At 41.3% G+C, this 18,422-nt stretch overlaps 1 long non-coding RNA gene across 1 annotated transcript; it reads right to left on the bottom strand.

Annotated features, from left to right (window-relative positions):
• Positions 1-379: 379 nt before the first annotated feature.
• On the bottom strand, positions 380-17,626 carry LOC103554186 (uncharacterized). Its single transcript, XR_011522423.1, has 4 exons — positions 17,489-17,626; positions 16,675-16,848; positions 11,786-11,973; positions 380-10,723 (listed from the first exon to the last, which is right to left on the bottom strand). It is a non-coding gene; the product is annotated as an uncharacterized lncRNA (long non-coding RNA).
• Between the last annotated feature and the right edge of the window lie 796 nt (positions 17,627-18,422).

Genomic DNA, 18,422 nt, shown 5'->3' with positions numbered 1-18,422 from the left:
TTGGGAAGGAGGGCATGTATATTCTGTTTGGGTTGAGAGAAGTGATTAAGAGTCTATGACCTATAAAACTGAAGTCCAAAATTAACAAGCACTTCAGACACTTTCAACAAACCTCCACGTTACAAATACCCCACAGACTCTCCCATCACTGATCCCAAGACTCCCCAGTTACTAGCCGGACAGTCCTATCAATGACCACACAGGCTTCCCAATCAGTGAACTCACAAACCTTCATTATTGTTCTCCCAAGATCCTAGTTTTTGTCAACACAAATTACCACTAACCAATCAATAGATAAAAAATACAAGGTGAGTTTTACTTGAGCCAAGCTGAGGACTAGCAGTCTCACGAAGGAACAAAGGACTCCAGAGAAGCAGGGTTTTCAGCACAGTTTTTATATCTTTTCAGAACAAAGAATATACATCAAACATGTCAAAGATACATATTTCTCAACGCTTCAAATTACTTAATCACTTAATTACAGATTAGCACATATGCAACAAGTCAACGCGACCCTGACGTCTGGGAAGTGAAACCGATCTTCAAAGGAGTACTGGTTTTGGCAAGATAGGAAGGAAGGCATTCATCCGCATCTTCAAAGAGTGCACTCTTTACTTTGGGATAATGTTTAATGCATTCTTTACTTTTATAATTAAAGCTGATGTACAAGGGACGCCTGGTGGTGTAGTGGTTAAGTTCATGCACTCCGCTTCAGTGGCCTGGGGTTCATGAGTTTGGATCCTAGGTGCAGACCTACGCATTGCTCACCAAGCCATGCTTTGGCAGTGTCCCACACACAAAAAGCAGAGGAAGATTGGCACAGATGTTAGCTCACGGGCCAGCCCCATGGCCAAGTGGTTAAGTTCATGCACTCCGCTTCGGTGGCTCAGGGTTTCGCCAGTTCGGATCCTGGGCAGACATGGCACTGCTCATCAGGCCATGCAGAGGTGGTGTCCCACATAGCGCAATCAGAAGGACCTACAACTACAATATACAACTATGCACTGGGGGGCTTTGGGGAGAAGAAGAAAACAAAAGAAGAAGGTTGACCACAGATGTTAGCTCAGGTGCCAATCTATAAAAACAAACAAACAAAAAAAACGCTTTATGTACACCTGAAATTTATATAATGTTATAAATCAAAATTGCAGCAATAAAAAATAAATACATTTAAAAAGCAGAAGTACAATGTATATTTGACAGGCCATAAGGCAGGCTTCTTTAGTTCACCACATACAATTCAGGCCAAACCAGGTTTAAACCAGAATACCTTCCCCATATACCTCAATATGTGAAACTTTCTTACACCATTTTGAATACACAGGTTCACCATGCCACCACTGACTCCACAATCTCTCCATCACTGAATTATAGATTTGCCCGATTAACTTCACAGATTCCCCTGACCACTAATCTCCACAGACACCCCAACTATTGACTACACAAACCACCAATCAACACAACACACCTCTTTCATTCGCCCCCAAGACCCATATCACTGACCTCCACAGACTCTCATCACTGATACACAACAAGGAACCCCACAGAAGACTCCCCTCCCTCCAGGTCCTCTCATCACCTCACTTGACCAACAGACTTCCACAGAGTACTTCCCTGAAGTTGGTCACCTAGGCAACCCCACAGCCCCCCCCCCCCCCCCCCCCGCTGGGCACACTCGGTAACACCTTTGAGCAGAAGATGCTGCGGATCACATGATGAACCTCCAGGAACTCGGATTCTGAACTTTTGAGGCCCTTAAAGGAGGAAACATGCTGGCACCTGTGGAGTAGCCATTTTTGAAGGTGTACATACAAAGAAGGTAGCCTCTTCCTCTGGATAGCTCAGCTCTGAAGTCGCCATCTCCCTAACTGCCATCGATAGCGTGGCATATGTGCCAACTCCAAGAACATAGGGCCGTCCCCTTCCTGTCAGCACAGGGGACCAAGACTTAAGAGGCCTGCCTCCACAGAGTCTCTCGTTGCCTATGGGCACCGCCATCTTGAAGGAGGTGTAAGTGTCCATACAGCTGAGAACTTTAATCCTTGGCAGAGAGGAGGACCATCAAGGGAAGTGATGTGGGCTTGGCAAGCCGAGGAGTTGAAAGAAAGGTTTCTTGGACTCTCAAGGTCTCGCAGTAGTGCTCTTTTATTCAGAGAATAGCATGGAGTAGCATGGGGACAGGACCCATGGGCAGCAAAGAGCTGCAATGGGTTGAGGGTTAGGGCTAAATTTGTAAGGCACAGGTATGTGAGTTATTCATTTACAAGACAAAGGAAGGACCATGTTAAAAAGTCATTAAAATGGTATCAGTGCAGCTGGGGTCTGGTTATTGGGTGGTCCTATAACTTTGGTTAGGAATCAGGGTGGATCAGGTCAGGACATCCTATGCTTCCCGGAGGATGATATAGATCAGTATGTAGGGCAGGACACCTCGGACTTCTCTCCCTGCGGCAGCACTGATCCTCATCAGAAAGGACCTCAGGAATGTTTTTGGCTGGAGAAAGCTTTAGTGAATTGTACCGGCTTTGGAAGAGCCCAGGCGGTACAGAGGTGCGGAATGGGAGAAGTGAGGTGGCATGGGCTGTGTAGAGGTAGTGGTGGGAAGTGGGCCAAGAAAGATGAGGAAACAGGAATGCCCCTGGGACTGTGGGAGGGACCAAGTCAATGTGGAGGCGGGGCCTTCCCATCTACATGGGCGGGGCCTGTGGCAGAGGCAGGGCTTTCCTGCCTACAAAATTGGGAAACAGTGACATCAGAAGCCCAAAGAGGAAGAATGGAAGTTGGGAGATGTTTTTCCTATGGTGGAATTAAAACAAGAGACAGAGGACCCCCTAAAAGAGAAAGACAAAATGGACTCTGTGTGGCTAACTGGGACCTAAAACAAAACACAGTCAAGCAGCCATACCAGGATGGAGGTGCAGTCACATACTCTGTTCTCAGAAAAACCTCAAGTTGCACCCAAAACCAGGTGTTTCCTTCTGTATCTAGGTCACCAAGCTCAGTATAGCCTCACCCTAACCCAGCACCCAATCAGCAGAAGACGCTGGTTTTTATGTGAGGACAGGCTAAGCGAGGAACTGCTAAAACATTCCTGTGGCCTCTGCGGTTTTAGTCTTTAAACCCTCACTGTGCCTTCCCGTCCTTGGAGCGAACTTTCAATTTGTTCAGAAGGCTGTGTCTCCCCAGTTTGCAAACTGTATGAGCAACAAAGCTTTCCTAACTAAATTCTTGTGTTCCAGATAATTTTTATTGACGCTGTGTTTCATCCTGTGATGCCCACATATCAAACTAACAGGCACCCTAAGACAAGCCTGTTCCCTTTGTTTACACCGCCCATGAAAGCCAGGTTCAAAGAGGTAAGGGACTTGCCTACATCACACAATGAGACAAAAATGAAAATGACACTTCAGCTAAGAGCCTCCTGCTTGCCTGTGGGCAGTTTCCTGACAAGAAGCTGATTTAATTTCCTCAGCCACTGATAGACTGCAGCCCTGGGCTAGGAAGCACCTTAACCTGGTGATCCTACCCCTTCTTCAGAATCCAGCCAGGTACCCTCTCATGCTGACTCCTCCCTCCATGCCTTCACACCACTACTACCCAACCTCTCACCTGCTGCTAGGTTAGTGCATCTCTTATCTACACTCACCTCCAGCTCACCAGTGAGGAGACTGAGAAAACAAAGGGACAGCAATTGCCGGCCTGAGGATTGAAATTCCTGTTATATTCACCCATCAGGGTGGCTGGCTGTAGGTCAGTAGATGGGAAGGTTTGAGGAATCAATGGGATGGAGGTCCCTGGTAGTCTAGGATCGGCAGGCTTTTGAGGATCAGTCAAGAATGATCCGTGGAGGCCAGTGAAGGGAAAGTCCTTGTGGTCAGTTACTGGGGCACTTCCACGGGTCAATTACTGGAAATATGAGGAAGTCAGGGTTGGAAGCCAGTGAGAAGAGGCCTTTTGAAATGATCAGAATCCAGTCATCTCCCCAAAATTGTGATCTTTAAGTTTTACCTTTCAAATTTAGGTCTTTGATCTATTGAGAATGGATCCTGATATATGACATGAGGTAGGGATCTAATTTTTTTTCCAGATCAATAATCAATAATCCCAGCACCCCTTAAGGATCTTCCCTTTCCCCAGTGATCTGAAATACCACTTATTCACATGATTTTAGACTGTATATTTGTCCCTAAAATAACACATGATGCTATTTAGACTACATAAAAACATACAAAAACGGTTAGAGTGGTAGATTCTAGGGTCATAAACCATAGTGATGTTTCGTGTCATATGTCCCATTAAAGTTACTGAAGAACACACACACACACACACACACATCATGACTAATAACTTTACTAACATATTTTCTTATACACAACAAATATTCAAGGATTGTTTGAATAAGCATCATCCTATTCACAAATATATTTTCATTCTGCACTCATCTATAAGTAGACTGTAATATTTGTAAATTGGGGGAGGCACGCATCATAGCTACTCACAATTAAAGAAGGTTGCTGTGCTAGTTATTACAGCTATTGTCTCCCATGTCTCAACCTACTCTTCCATTGTCTGCTTTGTAATTCTGGGGCTGGTATTGCAAACCACATTATCTTTTGCTGGCTGCCTTCATGTTAGGTTTTCCTAATATGGAGCACTAGAGAGAATGGGCAGGCAGAAGGAATATGGAGAAGGGACTTGCTTTTTCCTGTCTTTCTCTTCTTGCTGCAAAGGAAACATTTGGCTGCAGTTTTCAGTTTCTGCCCACAGTCTCAGAATCATCTTCATCACACACCCTCAAGGATTCTACCATCAGCCAGCCATGTGCTCTCCTCAGAGACTGGAAACAAAGTTCCATGGGGGTTCCTCCTCCAGGCTCCTGAGGAACTTGCATCAGTCATTTGTCCTCTTCAAGCAAGCACAAAGTTTCAAATGAATGACTGGGGAGCAGTGATTTGTAACCTAATTACTCCTACATAAAAAATAGGGTGACATTTGTGAGATTTTTCTTATCACCCAGGGCCCTCTTCCCACAAGATTGCATATTGTCAATGGTGTTAGTATCCTAGTATAACTTTGGATCTTTCCATCTTTTTTTTTCTGAGTACAAATTTGAAGGACTGGTACAAATGAAAAAACTTAAGTGGATGCTTTAGTACAATGTATGGAAAAGGTCAAGGTAAACCCAAAATGCATGCACTACCATGATGACCAAAGAAGTCGCCCCCATGGCTACTGTAAAACCAGCCTAATGCTCAGCTCTCATCATCACTATCTCCCAGGGTATGCTTGTCAGAGAAACTATGCCATGCCAGCTTTGGCATTTAGTGTACCCATACACATTTCTTATTTCTGAAAAATTATGAGGCAGAATGTTGCTGAAAACCTTGCTTTATTCACTGCTGTGTAATAAAGGGTTGACTTACCAGGTTTGGGGTATTCAAACCCTGCACGTTCCAAAGAAAGGACTGACCCTTGTCTGGTACCTGGGAGGTAACCTCTAGCCTCTTATAAGAGCATTTTTGTATACCTGGGGTTGGGGCCATGCCATATAGTTTAAGGTAGCAATGCGACTCTTGGTGAACACCTGCTTTCGTCTGCCTGGGGCTCTGGGCCGTGCTGTATCACTCTGACCTTTAGGAGGCTGGAGTGTCAGAAGTTCAGTTGAGTCATGTGGTTACTCCAGGCCCACATAACTAACCCCCAGTAAAAACCCTGGGCAAAAAGGCTCAGGTGAGCTTCCCTGGCTGCCAGTACTCCATATGTGTTGTCACATGATTGCTGGAAGAATTAAGCACTGTCTATACAAGCCCACTGAGAAAGGGAAACTGGAAGTATGCGCCATTTTCTTCTGGACACTGTCCTATGCACCCTTTACATTTGCTAATTTCAACCTATAGCTTTTCACTATAATAAACTGTAACCATAAGTATAGCAGCTTTTATGAGTTTTATGAGTCCTTTTAGAGAATAAACAAATGTGAGGGTGGTCTTAGGGACCTGACTTAACTGCCTTCCTAAAATTTATTTCCTATGTGAACTTATTGATGATTTTGAAGTCAAGCTCACCACAATTCAACCTACTAAGAGCCACCAATATTTAATGAGGTATATCTTTCCATTATCACATTTATTAGGGTTCTCTCAGTGGAAGTTTTCAACTGTATAAAAAGCCAAAGTGTTGATCAAGAGGACAAATTTGGGGGTCATCTGTATAAAAATATTACCTAGAGAGAAATGACTAGATAGAATCTCTTCAGGAGAGTTTCTATGTAGCTGAAATTATTCTCAAATAAAAACAAGAAATAGGATCATCCATGTAGATTTTAAAATTAGGCCAGGGGGGCTGCCCCATGGCCAAGTGGTTAAGTTTGTGCACTCTGTTTCAGTGGCCCAGGGTTTCTCCAGTTCAGATCTTGGGCACAGACATGGCACTGCTCATCAAGCCATGATGAGGCGGCATCCCACATAGCACAGCCAGAGGCACTCACAACTAGAATATACAACTATGTACTGGGGGGCTTTGGGGAGAAGAAGGAGGGGAAAAAAACAAGATAGATTGGCAACGGTCATTAGCTAAGGTGCCAATCTTAAAGGAAAATAATAAAATAATTTTAAAAAATAAAATTAGGCCAGAGACATACACAAAAATTAACTCAAAATAGATTAAAGACTTGAAAGTAAGACATGAAACCATAAAACTAGAAGAAAACATCAGCAGTATACTGACATCGGTCTTAGACGGATCTTTTTGAATACAATGTCTACACGGACAAGGGAAACAAAAGAAAAAATAAACAAGTAGGAATTCAGACTTTAGGTGGTCTATCAAGGAGGATATGGAAATTTGTGAGGATATTTCAGATTGTCACACTGACTGGGGCCCTATGGTATTTAATAGTCGTGGACCAAGAATGCTATATATCCTGTAAAGCACATAACAGTCACAACAGGAAGAATTGTCAAGCTCAAAATGCCAGTAGTACCCATACCCTCCTACTGAGAAATGTTGGTACAGCAAATTATATTGCATTCAAAAACAAAACTCCAAAATATTTGAAGGAATTTAAAAAAGGCCATTACTCAATAATAAAAAAGTTATAAGGCCTGGTACCCAATCAAAAATTACTAGATATGAAAAGAGAGAAAATATGACCCATATGAAGAGCAAGGATCAAAAGAAACAAAACCAGAAATGACAGATATACTAGAATTAATAGACAAGAATATTAAAACAAATGTTATACATACATACATTTAAGAAGGTAGAGGAAAGCAAGACAAGATAAGGAGTAATATGGAAGGTATAAAATAGACCCAATTCCAACTCTAGAAATGAAAAAGAAGTCTAAGATGAGCAATATACTCACTGGATGTGATTAACAGCAGATTAGACACTGAAGAAGAAAAGATTAGTGAACTTGAAGATATAGCAATAGGAACTATTCAATAGGAAACTGAAAAAAGAGGAAAATTTTTAAACAGCCAGAGAAAATAAATTTACTACATACACAAGAACAAATCGGATGACTGCAGACTTTTCCTGTAAGCGATACAAATCAGAAGGCAGTGGAAAAACATCTTTACAGTATTGAAAGAAGAAAAGTGCCAACCTAGAATTCCATACCCAGTGAAAATACCTTTCAAAAATGAAGTCAAAATAGAATCTTCTTCAGATGTGCAAAAGTTAAAGGAATTCATCAGCAGCAGGCATGTACTAGCAAAAACATTAAAGGACGTCCTTCAAAGGGAAATCTAGACCTACTCAAATGAAAGGCTGCAGAAATGAAAAATGTGAGTAAATATAAAATGTTTATCTTTCTATATACCTTTAGAAGGTAATTGATTGTTTAAAGCAATAATAAAAATGTATTGCGGGATTTCTAAAATAAAAAGAAGTAAAATATATGACAACAATAGCACAAAGGCTGGGACAGAAGAAATGGAAGCACGCTGTTGTAAGGTTCTTATAATATGAATGACGCGATAGAATATTACTTGAAGATATAAGGTGTATAGTTAACATCACAGTCTATCAACCACAAAAGAAAACAAACGTATAGTTAATAGGCCAATGATGAAGATAAAAGGTAATCAAATTAATTAATACAAAAGAAGGCAGAAGAAGGGAAAAAAGGAAACGAAGAATAGCTTGGAAAAATAGAAAGCCAATTATCAAGCTGGTAGATCTGAATCCTTTTACATTTCTTGAGATTTGTTTTATGGCTCAGAAACATGGTCTATCTTTGGAAATATGTTGGGTCTGGATAAAGATCAACATGCAAAATGACACTGACAATAACCAAGTAGAAAATGTCTTGCAAAACAAAGATGAAGATTAATATCCCTGACACTATTTTTTTCCTAGAGATCAGGAAAAAAAAAAACAAAATCGGCACAAAGGATTTGATTGGGCAATTCACAGAATACAAATGGCTAATAAATACATTAAAATATGTTCAAAATCACCAGTAATAATGCAAGTAACAATAATAGTAAAACTAATTCTGATAGCACTTATTAAATGACGTGCAGTGTTCTAAGATAGATATATCTTATGTAAGTATATACATATATCAGTGGTTCTCAACTAGGGGTGATTATTTTGGAACAGTGGATACATGGCAATGTCTGTAGACATTTTAGGTTGTCATAACTGGGGGAGGGGGAAGCTACTGAAATCTAACGAGTAGTGGCCAGAGACATTGCTAGACATTCTATGATGCACAGGACACCCATCCCACAACAAAGAATTATTTAGTCAAAAAAGTCAACAGTGTTGAGGTTGAAAAACTCTGATATATATTAATCTTCACAATAATCCTTTCACATCAATTCCATTATAGTTCCCATTTTTCAGATAAGGACAGGCCTGCAGAGAGATTAAATAATCAGAATAAGATCACAGAAAGTAATTAAAGACCAGTGCAAAATATGAATGAGTAAACCTGGCGAGAGAGTTTGTGCTCTTAAATGAAACACTAGACTCTATAACCTTAAAGAATGGCATCGCTTTTATTTCTCAGATTTGTGAGATTTAAAAACTATGATATTAAATAATGGCAAGGATGTGGGAAAAACAGGGACTTTCATAAACTCTGTGAAGGAGTGTTGAAGACTTTTAGAATGGCAATTTTGGAGCAACCACAAAAAATTTAACTCCAGGTACCATTTGACTCATAGATTTTACCTTTAAGAATCTAACTTAAAAAGCTTTAACATATATCCAGAATGATGTGTTTTAAAGAAATTTTATGGCTTCATTGTTTACAATAGTAAAAAAGAAATGTGAACCATTAAAATATACTTTTACATGAACAGAGTACATAATTAAGGCATATCCATGCTAGAAAATATCACGCAATCCTTAAATGCGATAAGGTAGATCCATATATATTTGAATGGAAAGCTCTCCAGGACAGGTTACTATTGGAATAAACCAAGTAACAATCTGTTTACTATGATCTCAGTAATGGAAAAAGATTTTCACAATAAATATGTGTGTATATGTACATAAATGTGTACATGTACATATGTGAATATAGATGTTACTAAAAACAGAGCAAACCATTAAGAATTATTTTCTCTCTTAAGCGATGAGTAGAGAAGGATTTGAAAGGGCAACTTTATTTGTTCTATTCATTTCCATATTGTTCTGTATATTTCACAAACAAATTATTTGTATATTACTCATTTAACAACAAAAGATGAGAAAAAGAGAATGTAGTAGGTTAGAATGGTGGCCCCCTAAAAGATATGTCCTCTTCCTGATCCCCAGAATCTGTGATTGATACCTCATTTGGATAAAGCGTCTTTGCAGATGTAATTAAGTTAAGGATCTTAAAATGAGACAATAATCCTGGATAGTCTGGGCAGGCCCTAAATCCAGTGACAAGTATTCTTATAAGAGACAGGCAAAAGGAGATAGATAAACAGAAGCAGAGAAGGTAACGTGAAGACAGAGGCAAAGACTGGAGTGATGGGGCCACAAGCTAAAGGATGCAGACGGCCACCAGAAGCTGGAAGAGGCAAGGGAGGGAATTTCCCCTAGAGCTCTGCAGGGAGCACAGCCCTACTGACAACTAGATTTCAGACCACTGGGCTTCAGAACTGTGAGGGGAATACATTGCTGTTGTTGTAACCACCTAGTTTGTGGTAATTTATTATGGTGCCCACAGGAAACTAATACAGGAAGGCAGACAAAAATTGACTTTGGATAATTTGGGAAGAATACTGCATTACCTAAGACCAGGATGCAGTTAAAAAGATATCGCGGGTCCCTACATCCCGAGTCTTTAGCAGAGAATGTGACTTTAAACTCTACTGGTAGGTGTGTACTCAAAATCCAATTCAGCAAAATGGTCTGAGAGGTCATTGAAACCATCCATTTGTCCCTAACTTAGGTTTTACATCTGAAAAAAAGCCACAATACCAGAAGGGTATTGAAGAAACTCTATAGCAATAACCATAGTGTTACGCTCAGCACAGTAAGTCACACAGAGAAAGACAAACACAATATGAACAGATTGGTGGTTACCAAAAGGGAAGGGGATGGGGAAAGGTGAAAGGGGTAAAGGGGCACATATGTATGGTGACAGATAAAAACTGGACTTTTGGGGGACTGGCCTGGTGGCGCAGCGGTTAAGTTCACACGTTCTGCTTCAGCGGCCCTGGGTTTGGCGGTTCAGATCCCAGGTGCAGACCTACACACTGCTTGTCAAGCCATGCTGTGGCAGGCGTCCCACATAAAATAGAGGATGGGCACAGATGTTAGCTCAGGGCTAATCTTCTTCAAAAATAACTGGACTTTTTGTGGTAAATACAACGCAGTCTACACAGAAACTCAAATATAGTGATGTACACCTGAAATTTACACAATCTTGAAGCCAATATGACCCCAATAAAATTTTTTAAAAAAGAAACAACTTAGGTTCAATAAATGTTGATCTTGGCATGCATGGTAATTACACGGGTGTACAAATCTATAAAAATTCACATACTATATGTATGTTATGCCCCAATAAGAAAGTATGAACATACTGCACACACACACACACACACATATGGGAAATAGAGAAACAGCTACAGGAAACCTCTTCTTACATAGACCAGAAAGCTGCTATTGAAGCCACTGCCCACTGTAGGAAGGGCCATCAAGAAATGTATTAGGGGCTGGCCCCATGGCTGAGTGGTTAAGTTTGTGCACTCCACTTCGGTGGCCTGGGATTCACTGGTCCAGGTGGGATTCACTGGTTCAGATCCTGGGCGCTGACCTACACACCACTCATCAAGCCATGCAGAGGCGGCATCCCACATAGAACTAGAATGACCTACAACTTAGATCTACAACTGTGTCCTGGGGCTTTGGGGAGGGAAAAAAAAGAAGAGGAAGATTGGCAACAGATGTTAGCTCAGTGCCAATCTTACTTTCCCAGGGAAATGATTCACTTTCTCTGTACAAAAATGCAAATCATTTAACATTTTGTGTTTCTCCTGCTGGAACTGCCTGCCAAAAATGTTGGAGATAATCTGGTAGCTCAATATAAATAACCCATCAGGTCTTCCAGTTTTGTATTAGTATTCTGACTTTTAAAATTCTAAGCAGATTCTATGACCTGCCTTTCCACCATTCCAAGTATGCCCTGATATTGACTTTATGGTTGATTTATTTTTCTCCAGATTCAGGCCTTTATCAATGTGTACTTTTCCAATTAATCAAATCCATTTTTATAAGGCTCCATCAACACATCATAAAAGAGAGGGGGGATAATTAAATATGTAAAACTCACCTGGACCTTGGTCATTTTATTCCATTCTGAGAAAACGGCCAGTAACTGGGATCTCTGTGATTTTACCCTTCTAGATTGTCGCTGAAATTCTGGTCATAGATCTTACAATTCAAGTTAACAGTATCCCCAAAAATGATGCTCTCCTGGTCCTGGAACTATCTTCTCCTTACTTCATTTGACTCTAAGGACTCAAAAGCAAATTCACTTTAAGTGGTACATTCCTTTGGGCCACACATTTTGTCAGTGTTGCTATAGGGGCTGTGGTAGGCAGAATCAAAGATACCCACATTCTAATCCCAGGAGCCTGTGAGTATGTTACATCACACAGAAAGGGGAATTAAGATTGCTGATGAAATGACAGCTGTTCATCAGCTGACCTAAAAACAGGGAGATTTCCTGGATTATTCAGGTGGACCCAAGGTAATCGCAGGGTCCTTACAACCAGAAAACGGAGGCAGAAGATACCAGAGAGTTGGGATGTGACAAGAACGCCACACACCATTGCTGGCTTTGAAGACGGGGGGAAAGGGAGCCTGCAGCTTAGAAGTGCGGATGGCCTCTAGAAGCCCGAAAAGGCAAAGAAACAGACTTTCCTCTGGAACACCCAGAAAAGAGGACACTCCCGCAGATACCTTGATTTTAGCCCAGTGAGACCCGTGTTGAACTTCTACTCTGTGGAACTGTAATATAATAAGCTGGTGATGTTTTAGGCCATTAAGTTTATGTTAATTTATTACAGAACCAATAGAAAACCAATATAGGTGTCCTCTAACATAAAACCCCAATACTTAAAAGTTTCCTTTAGAAAACCGCAATGTTTAGATCTCAAGGCAGTGCAAACAGTACGAAGATTAACATGCTAAATAAATCACTTTTCGTAAGCATTTTCTTATTTAACCCTCACCACCAACCTAGAACTACCAAATCACTAGACCCATTTTTAAACAATGGAAAGTCAAGACTTAACACCTGGAGATAAAGTATCCTGTCCAGAGTCACACACTTTCTAAGAGGCAGAGCTGAAATTCAAACCAAGGCCTTTTTCTCTCCAAAGCTCACCACTTTAACCACTATTGTACTTTCTTAACCAGATAACATCACAATCAACGTTCAGTCCTCTGTAGAACTGCCTGAAAAGTTTACTATCCACAATATCACACCAGAAGGTAGTATACAGCCATAGTGAATAACGGGAGTTCTGGAAACAGCCCCTAGAACTCAATGCATGTGTGTGTGTGTGCGCGTGCACACACGGAGCAACCTTCTTCCACAAACAGAGAAATGGAAAAGGAGCATGCCCCAACACTCACTCCAAAGCAGAAAATCAAAGAAAAACAAGGAGTCAGAAAGGCTCACATGATAAGGTCATTAACTCTGCCGAATTACCTTGAGTTTTTGCTTCCACTCCTTCTGGCCATATCTTTTCTAAATCCTCAAACCCATAGAACTCTGCAGCAACTGTTCTTTGATTTCTGGGTACATGTATTCCCCCTTGATCTCCAACCTAGAATCACTTTCCTCTAAGCACCAGGGCTATCAGATCTGCCTCCTTATAGCGCCAAACCAAGAAAAAAGGTGTAAAACTATTGATAGGATTATTAAAGACTATAAAACTGTAACTATACAATTATTTAAGGATTATTCATGGGAAGGATGACAGGGATGCAACATCTTGGCCATATCCAAATTTCAGTGCTCCCTATCCATGAGCCCTCATGTCCCTCCTACAAGCAATGGGCAGAATTTCCTGATGATTTCTTGGCATTATGCACATTCACTTTAATGGAAAAACTCCTGTTGCCCTAGAAAGGGCATCTGCCTTTCCAGAATATACACACATGCAAACATAAAAATGTAAATCTTTATAGAGCAAAGTAGGCCATAGAAAGACATTTTCACAAATTTCAAAAATTAATATCAAAGAAGCTTACTCCTTGACCACAATGCACCAGAACTAGAAATCAACAGGAATGAGAAACTCAACAAATTAATTGGAACAGAAACAAAAACCTGCATACCTAGAAAAAAAATCACATTAAAAACCTTCAAATTAAAAAGGCAATATAAATGAAAACTCTGAATTATTTAGTATTAAATGGCAAGGAAAGCACAATATATGTAAACCTATGTTAAACTGGAGTATTGGAAGGAAATTTAGCTCTTAAATATTTATTAGAAGTGATATTAAAAATAAATGAACCAAGTATTCACCTTTGAAAGTACGGGGCTGAGATCTGGGAAAAACTCAAATGCAGAGAAGTGACTCTTCCACTTGGGGTCACTTTCCCCACAGGGTCCCTGTCAATAACAGAGGAGGTGGTTTAGATACTGGGCTGTGCTTGTGACACCAAAACAGGGTTAGAGGAACACAAGCTAAGAGTCCAGGATCTACCAAGCTCAGGGGCCCTGGAAACTCTGGCTCTTTGACTTGAGATCCTGAAGACAGTGCCCTAAAAATAAAGGTGGACTGTAGTGCAATCTCAAATTAGTGAGTGAGCCAGAAAATTCTCAACCCCTTAAAGAAATATGAATTTGGATTGCTAGGAACCATTAGCACCTGGGAGAAGCAGAGGAAAAAAATCTCTGTGGGAAGATAAAACCATTTTTAACCTCTCAACATTTCTACATCTAATACATAAGAATAAAGAAAGATTGAAAGGATTGTAAAAGATATAATATGAAAACATTAACGGACAGAGAGGACTTCAAGAGAAAAAATAATTAATAGAATAGAGGAGTATTTCTTAATGCTAAAATGTTCTCACCAGGACCATCTAACAATTAACCACATGAATTTAAAATATATAAAACAAAAATCAACAAAACTAGAAGGAGAAATTGAAAACTCACATTTAGGTAAGAAACTTTAATATATCTCTCTTCCTCACTGAAAGACTAAAAGCAGACCAAAAATTAAGAAGAATGAAGAATGTTAGCAATGTGAAGAGCAAACATGACTTAAGGGTCATGAGCAGAGCCGGCACTCAAGAAGATACACACACACACTTTTCTAGTACATATGAAACTTTTACAAAAGTCAGTCATACATTTGGTCAGAAGACAAGTCTCCATTCATTTCAAAGGACTGAAATAATACAAAGCATGTGCTCCAAATGTCATGCAATTAAGCTAAAAATCAATAACAGAAACAAAACTGAAAAATCCTCATATATTTGAAAATTATTAAACTCATACGAGTCGAAGAAAGTGGAAATTAGAAAACACTTTAAACTTAACATGTAGGCAGAATTTTAAGATGGCCCCATGATTTCTGGTTTCCAGTTGTCACACCTGTATAATCCTCTCCCCTTGAGTGTGGGTGGGATTTGTGACTTCCTTCTAGCCAACAGAATACACCAAAGGTGATGTGACATCACTCCCATGATTATGTTACATTATAGAAGACCGTGTCTTAGAGACTGGAATGTGATTCTGTCTTGCTGGTCTCGCAGAAGCAAACAGCTATGTTCTGAACTGCCCACAGAGGTGGCCATGTGAGGAGGAATATAGGAGGCCTCCAGGACCTGAGGTTGGCCTACCAGCTGACGGCCATCAAAAAGCCAGGGCCTGCAGTCATACAGCAGCAAGGAACTCTCCCAACAACCTGAGTGACTTTGGAAGCAAATTCTTCCCCAGCTGAGCCTCCAAATGAGAACGCATTCTGGCTGACATCACGATTACAGCCTTGTGACACTGAAAGCAGAAGTCCCTGGTGAAATGCGCCTGGACCTCTGACCTATACAAACTGTGAAATGACAAATGTGTGCCGTTCTAAACCACTAACTTTGTGGTAATTTATCACACAGCAATAGAAAACTAATACACTGAATAATATACAAAATTTTAAATAGCAAAACTAGTGAGAGGCAGATAAAGCAGTTCATAGAAATTTGTATCCTGGTAGATGCTATACATGTTTAGACATATTAGTTCTCTTAATTTCACAACATCCCCTGGAAAGACTTGTTCAAAGCACATGGCTGAGGGGGGAAAACACTTAAAAAGACAGCTTTGTTCATGCCACTCACTCTTGAGCCAAAATTATTGGCAGATACTAAAACTGCTCACCTAGAAAATGTAAAGAAATCCACTGAAACTTTCACTTTCAGTAATACCAAGAGCAATTCAATTGCTCCATTAGAGTGCAAAGTTTAGAAGTAGGGAATTTTTCTAAAAGGCACTACTTATAATTGCAAAGAAGTATAAACTACCTACGAATAAGTATAACCAGAAATGTCTGAGACATACACGAAAAGACACAACAAATCCTGGCCTTGGGTGGGAAAACCCGAATAAGCAGAGAATCCCAAGGTGTTGCAAAAAACTATATCTGAATATATGTCAAGTTATCCGAATTAATGTACACATTTAATGTGACTCTAGTCACCTTGTCACTAGTTCACGCACCTGATGTGACACTATTGCCGCCATTAAGGAAATGTGTAATCATTTTATACCATGGACATATATTTATAATTAGAAATTAAGTGATAAAATCAACTGATACCTATGTTATACAGATCACTCCAAATAAGAAAGTAGCACAAAAAGATTTAAAACACACACACACATGCAATGGTTTTCACTGATCAGAGCTTAGGGCAATGGAGATGTTTTTACTTCTGCAGAATAAACACAAAAGTATTGAAATAGCCAAGAAAACATGGAGTCAACCTGGAGGCAAGAAAAACAAAACACATGTTTTATAACATAGACCATAGACTTTAGAAGCCATGTGAGGAGGAATATAGGAGGCCTCCAGGACCTGAGGTTGGCCTACCACCTGACGGCCATCAAAAAGCCAGGGCCTGCAGTCATACAGCAGCATAGCTAACTACTTTAAGAAGATAATGACTAGACTGTATGTGACAAGTGTTTTTAATTAGTACCTTGAGGAAGACACGGGCTTGAAGGAGTGAAGTGAATTCGGATCAGCTGGATGAAAGTATCATCGTCTGTTTCCAGCAGTCAAGATCTGAGACGCAACCTACCTACTCTCCAGGGACACACGTTCTCCAAACCTTCAGCCTCATGCCTCTCCACAGACATACACTGGCCTCCCCCTAAAACAAATAAAAAAAAAAAAAAGACTTCAAGTTAAATGCGAAATCTGCACTAGAGGGACCGGCCCAGGGCAAGTGGTTAAGTTCATGCCCTCTGCTTCAGCAACCCAGGGTTTGCCAATTTGGATCCTTGGTGAGAACCTACACACGGCTCATGAAGCCATGCTGTGGGTTCGTCCCACGTAGAACTAGAATGCCCTACAACTGGGAGATACAACTATGCATTGGGGCTTTGGGGAGGAAAAAAAAGAGGAATATTGGCAACAGATAGTTCAGGGCCAATCTTCCTCACTAAAAAAAAAATCTGCACTAGGAAAACTTGTTCATTAACACCCTATTCCTCAGGCTTCTCCATGTCTGAGCCCCACAGTGAGTCGCGAACCCGAACAAGACACTGCGTTTACCGATACCCATCTACCCCTCCAGTTGTTAATTACTGACCCCACAAGCAGAATCACCCACACCAACAACAAATGCTGACAGTCGGACCCTCAGTCGTTAATCTCTTCACGTGCTTAATACTGACCGCCAAACGGCAGATTATCCAAGCCAAGACTCCCCAGAGACTGAACCCAAAGAAACTCCCAGAACCGCCCTTCAGTGGCCTCACAGGCCCCTCCCTCCGCAGCCACGCACAGACCTCGACCCATCGGATGCTGAGCGTCTCAAGTCTCCACTGGCAGCTACCAACGGCTGAATTCATTTCCAAAACGATTCGCATTCGGGTGCGGTGACCCCGAAGCCCCGTCTCTGGCTGTCCCTAGGGACGCTTCTGATCCGACTTGGACCCCGGCGCCCTCATCAAAGTTTGAGTTCTGGCCGCCGGCCAGCTCTGTGACGTCACGCGGCCACGCCCATCTCGGCGATCGGACCCCGGCGGCTACGACTCACCGCAATGAGAAGAAATTGAAATCGCCTTTGGGCACCTCCTTGCCTTTCCCTCCTCGCTGTTGATCGACAGCACTGAGCTGAGTAAGTTTTCAGCGGCCGGAGCCCAGCCAAGGCCGACGCGGCCCGGGCTGTATTCTGTTTAGCCTCTTGGAGTGAGGACGGGGCTCTGTGAAAATGATGCCCACGGGGGCCTGGGAATGTGGCTGCCTCTGGTAGTGAAGCAAGACGGGTGAGGCTTCAAACATATACAGTATTTCTAAAAAGAAAAAAGGGCATATGAGCAAACTTTTGGGACCCCTCTCCCTGGTCCAACAGCTGAATCTTGCCAGCAAACTACATAGGCTTCAAGTCAGTGTAATAAAAATCCTGCTGTGCTGTGAAGCAGCCGTGCAGGCCATCTTGAGCCTGTGTCAAAATGACTTTGCAACCCCACACCTCATGACTGAAGATGCCAGCTCGAGAAGTCAGCCACATGAAGAGATAAACGGTAACTCGCGCCTACATCCCCAGCCGCATCTTAGAGACTGAAGGAAAACTAAGGACCCTAGTCCTTGCCTCGGTCCACACATAGATAACGTTGGTATCCCAGAACGTGTTTGATGTGTAACCAAGAAATTCTTAACTTCACTGTGTAATCTAGACAAAAATCAGATGTACCCTCTCCCTTTTGACATATTTGATCC

Source organism: Equus przewalskii, chromosome 9 (assembly GCF_037783145.1).
Source record: "Equus przewalskii isolate Varuska chromosome 9, EquPr2, whole genome shotgun sequence".
Lineage (NCBI taxonomy): Eukaryota > Metazoa > Chordata > Mammalia > Perissodactyla > Equidae > Equus > Equus przewalskii.
The sequence above is the reverse complement of the archived record's forward strand: the minus strand, read 5'-3'. Positions and strand labels throughout refer to the sequence as shown.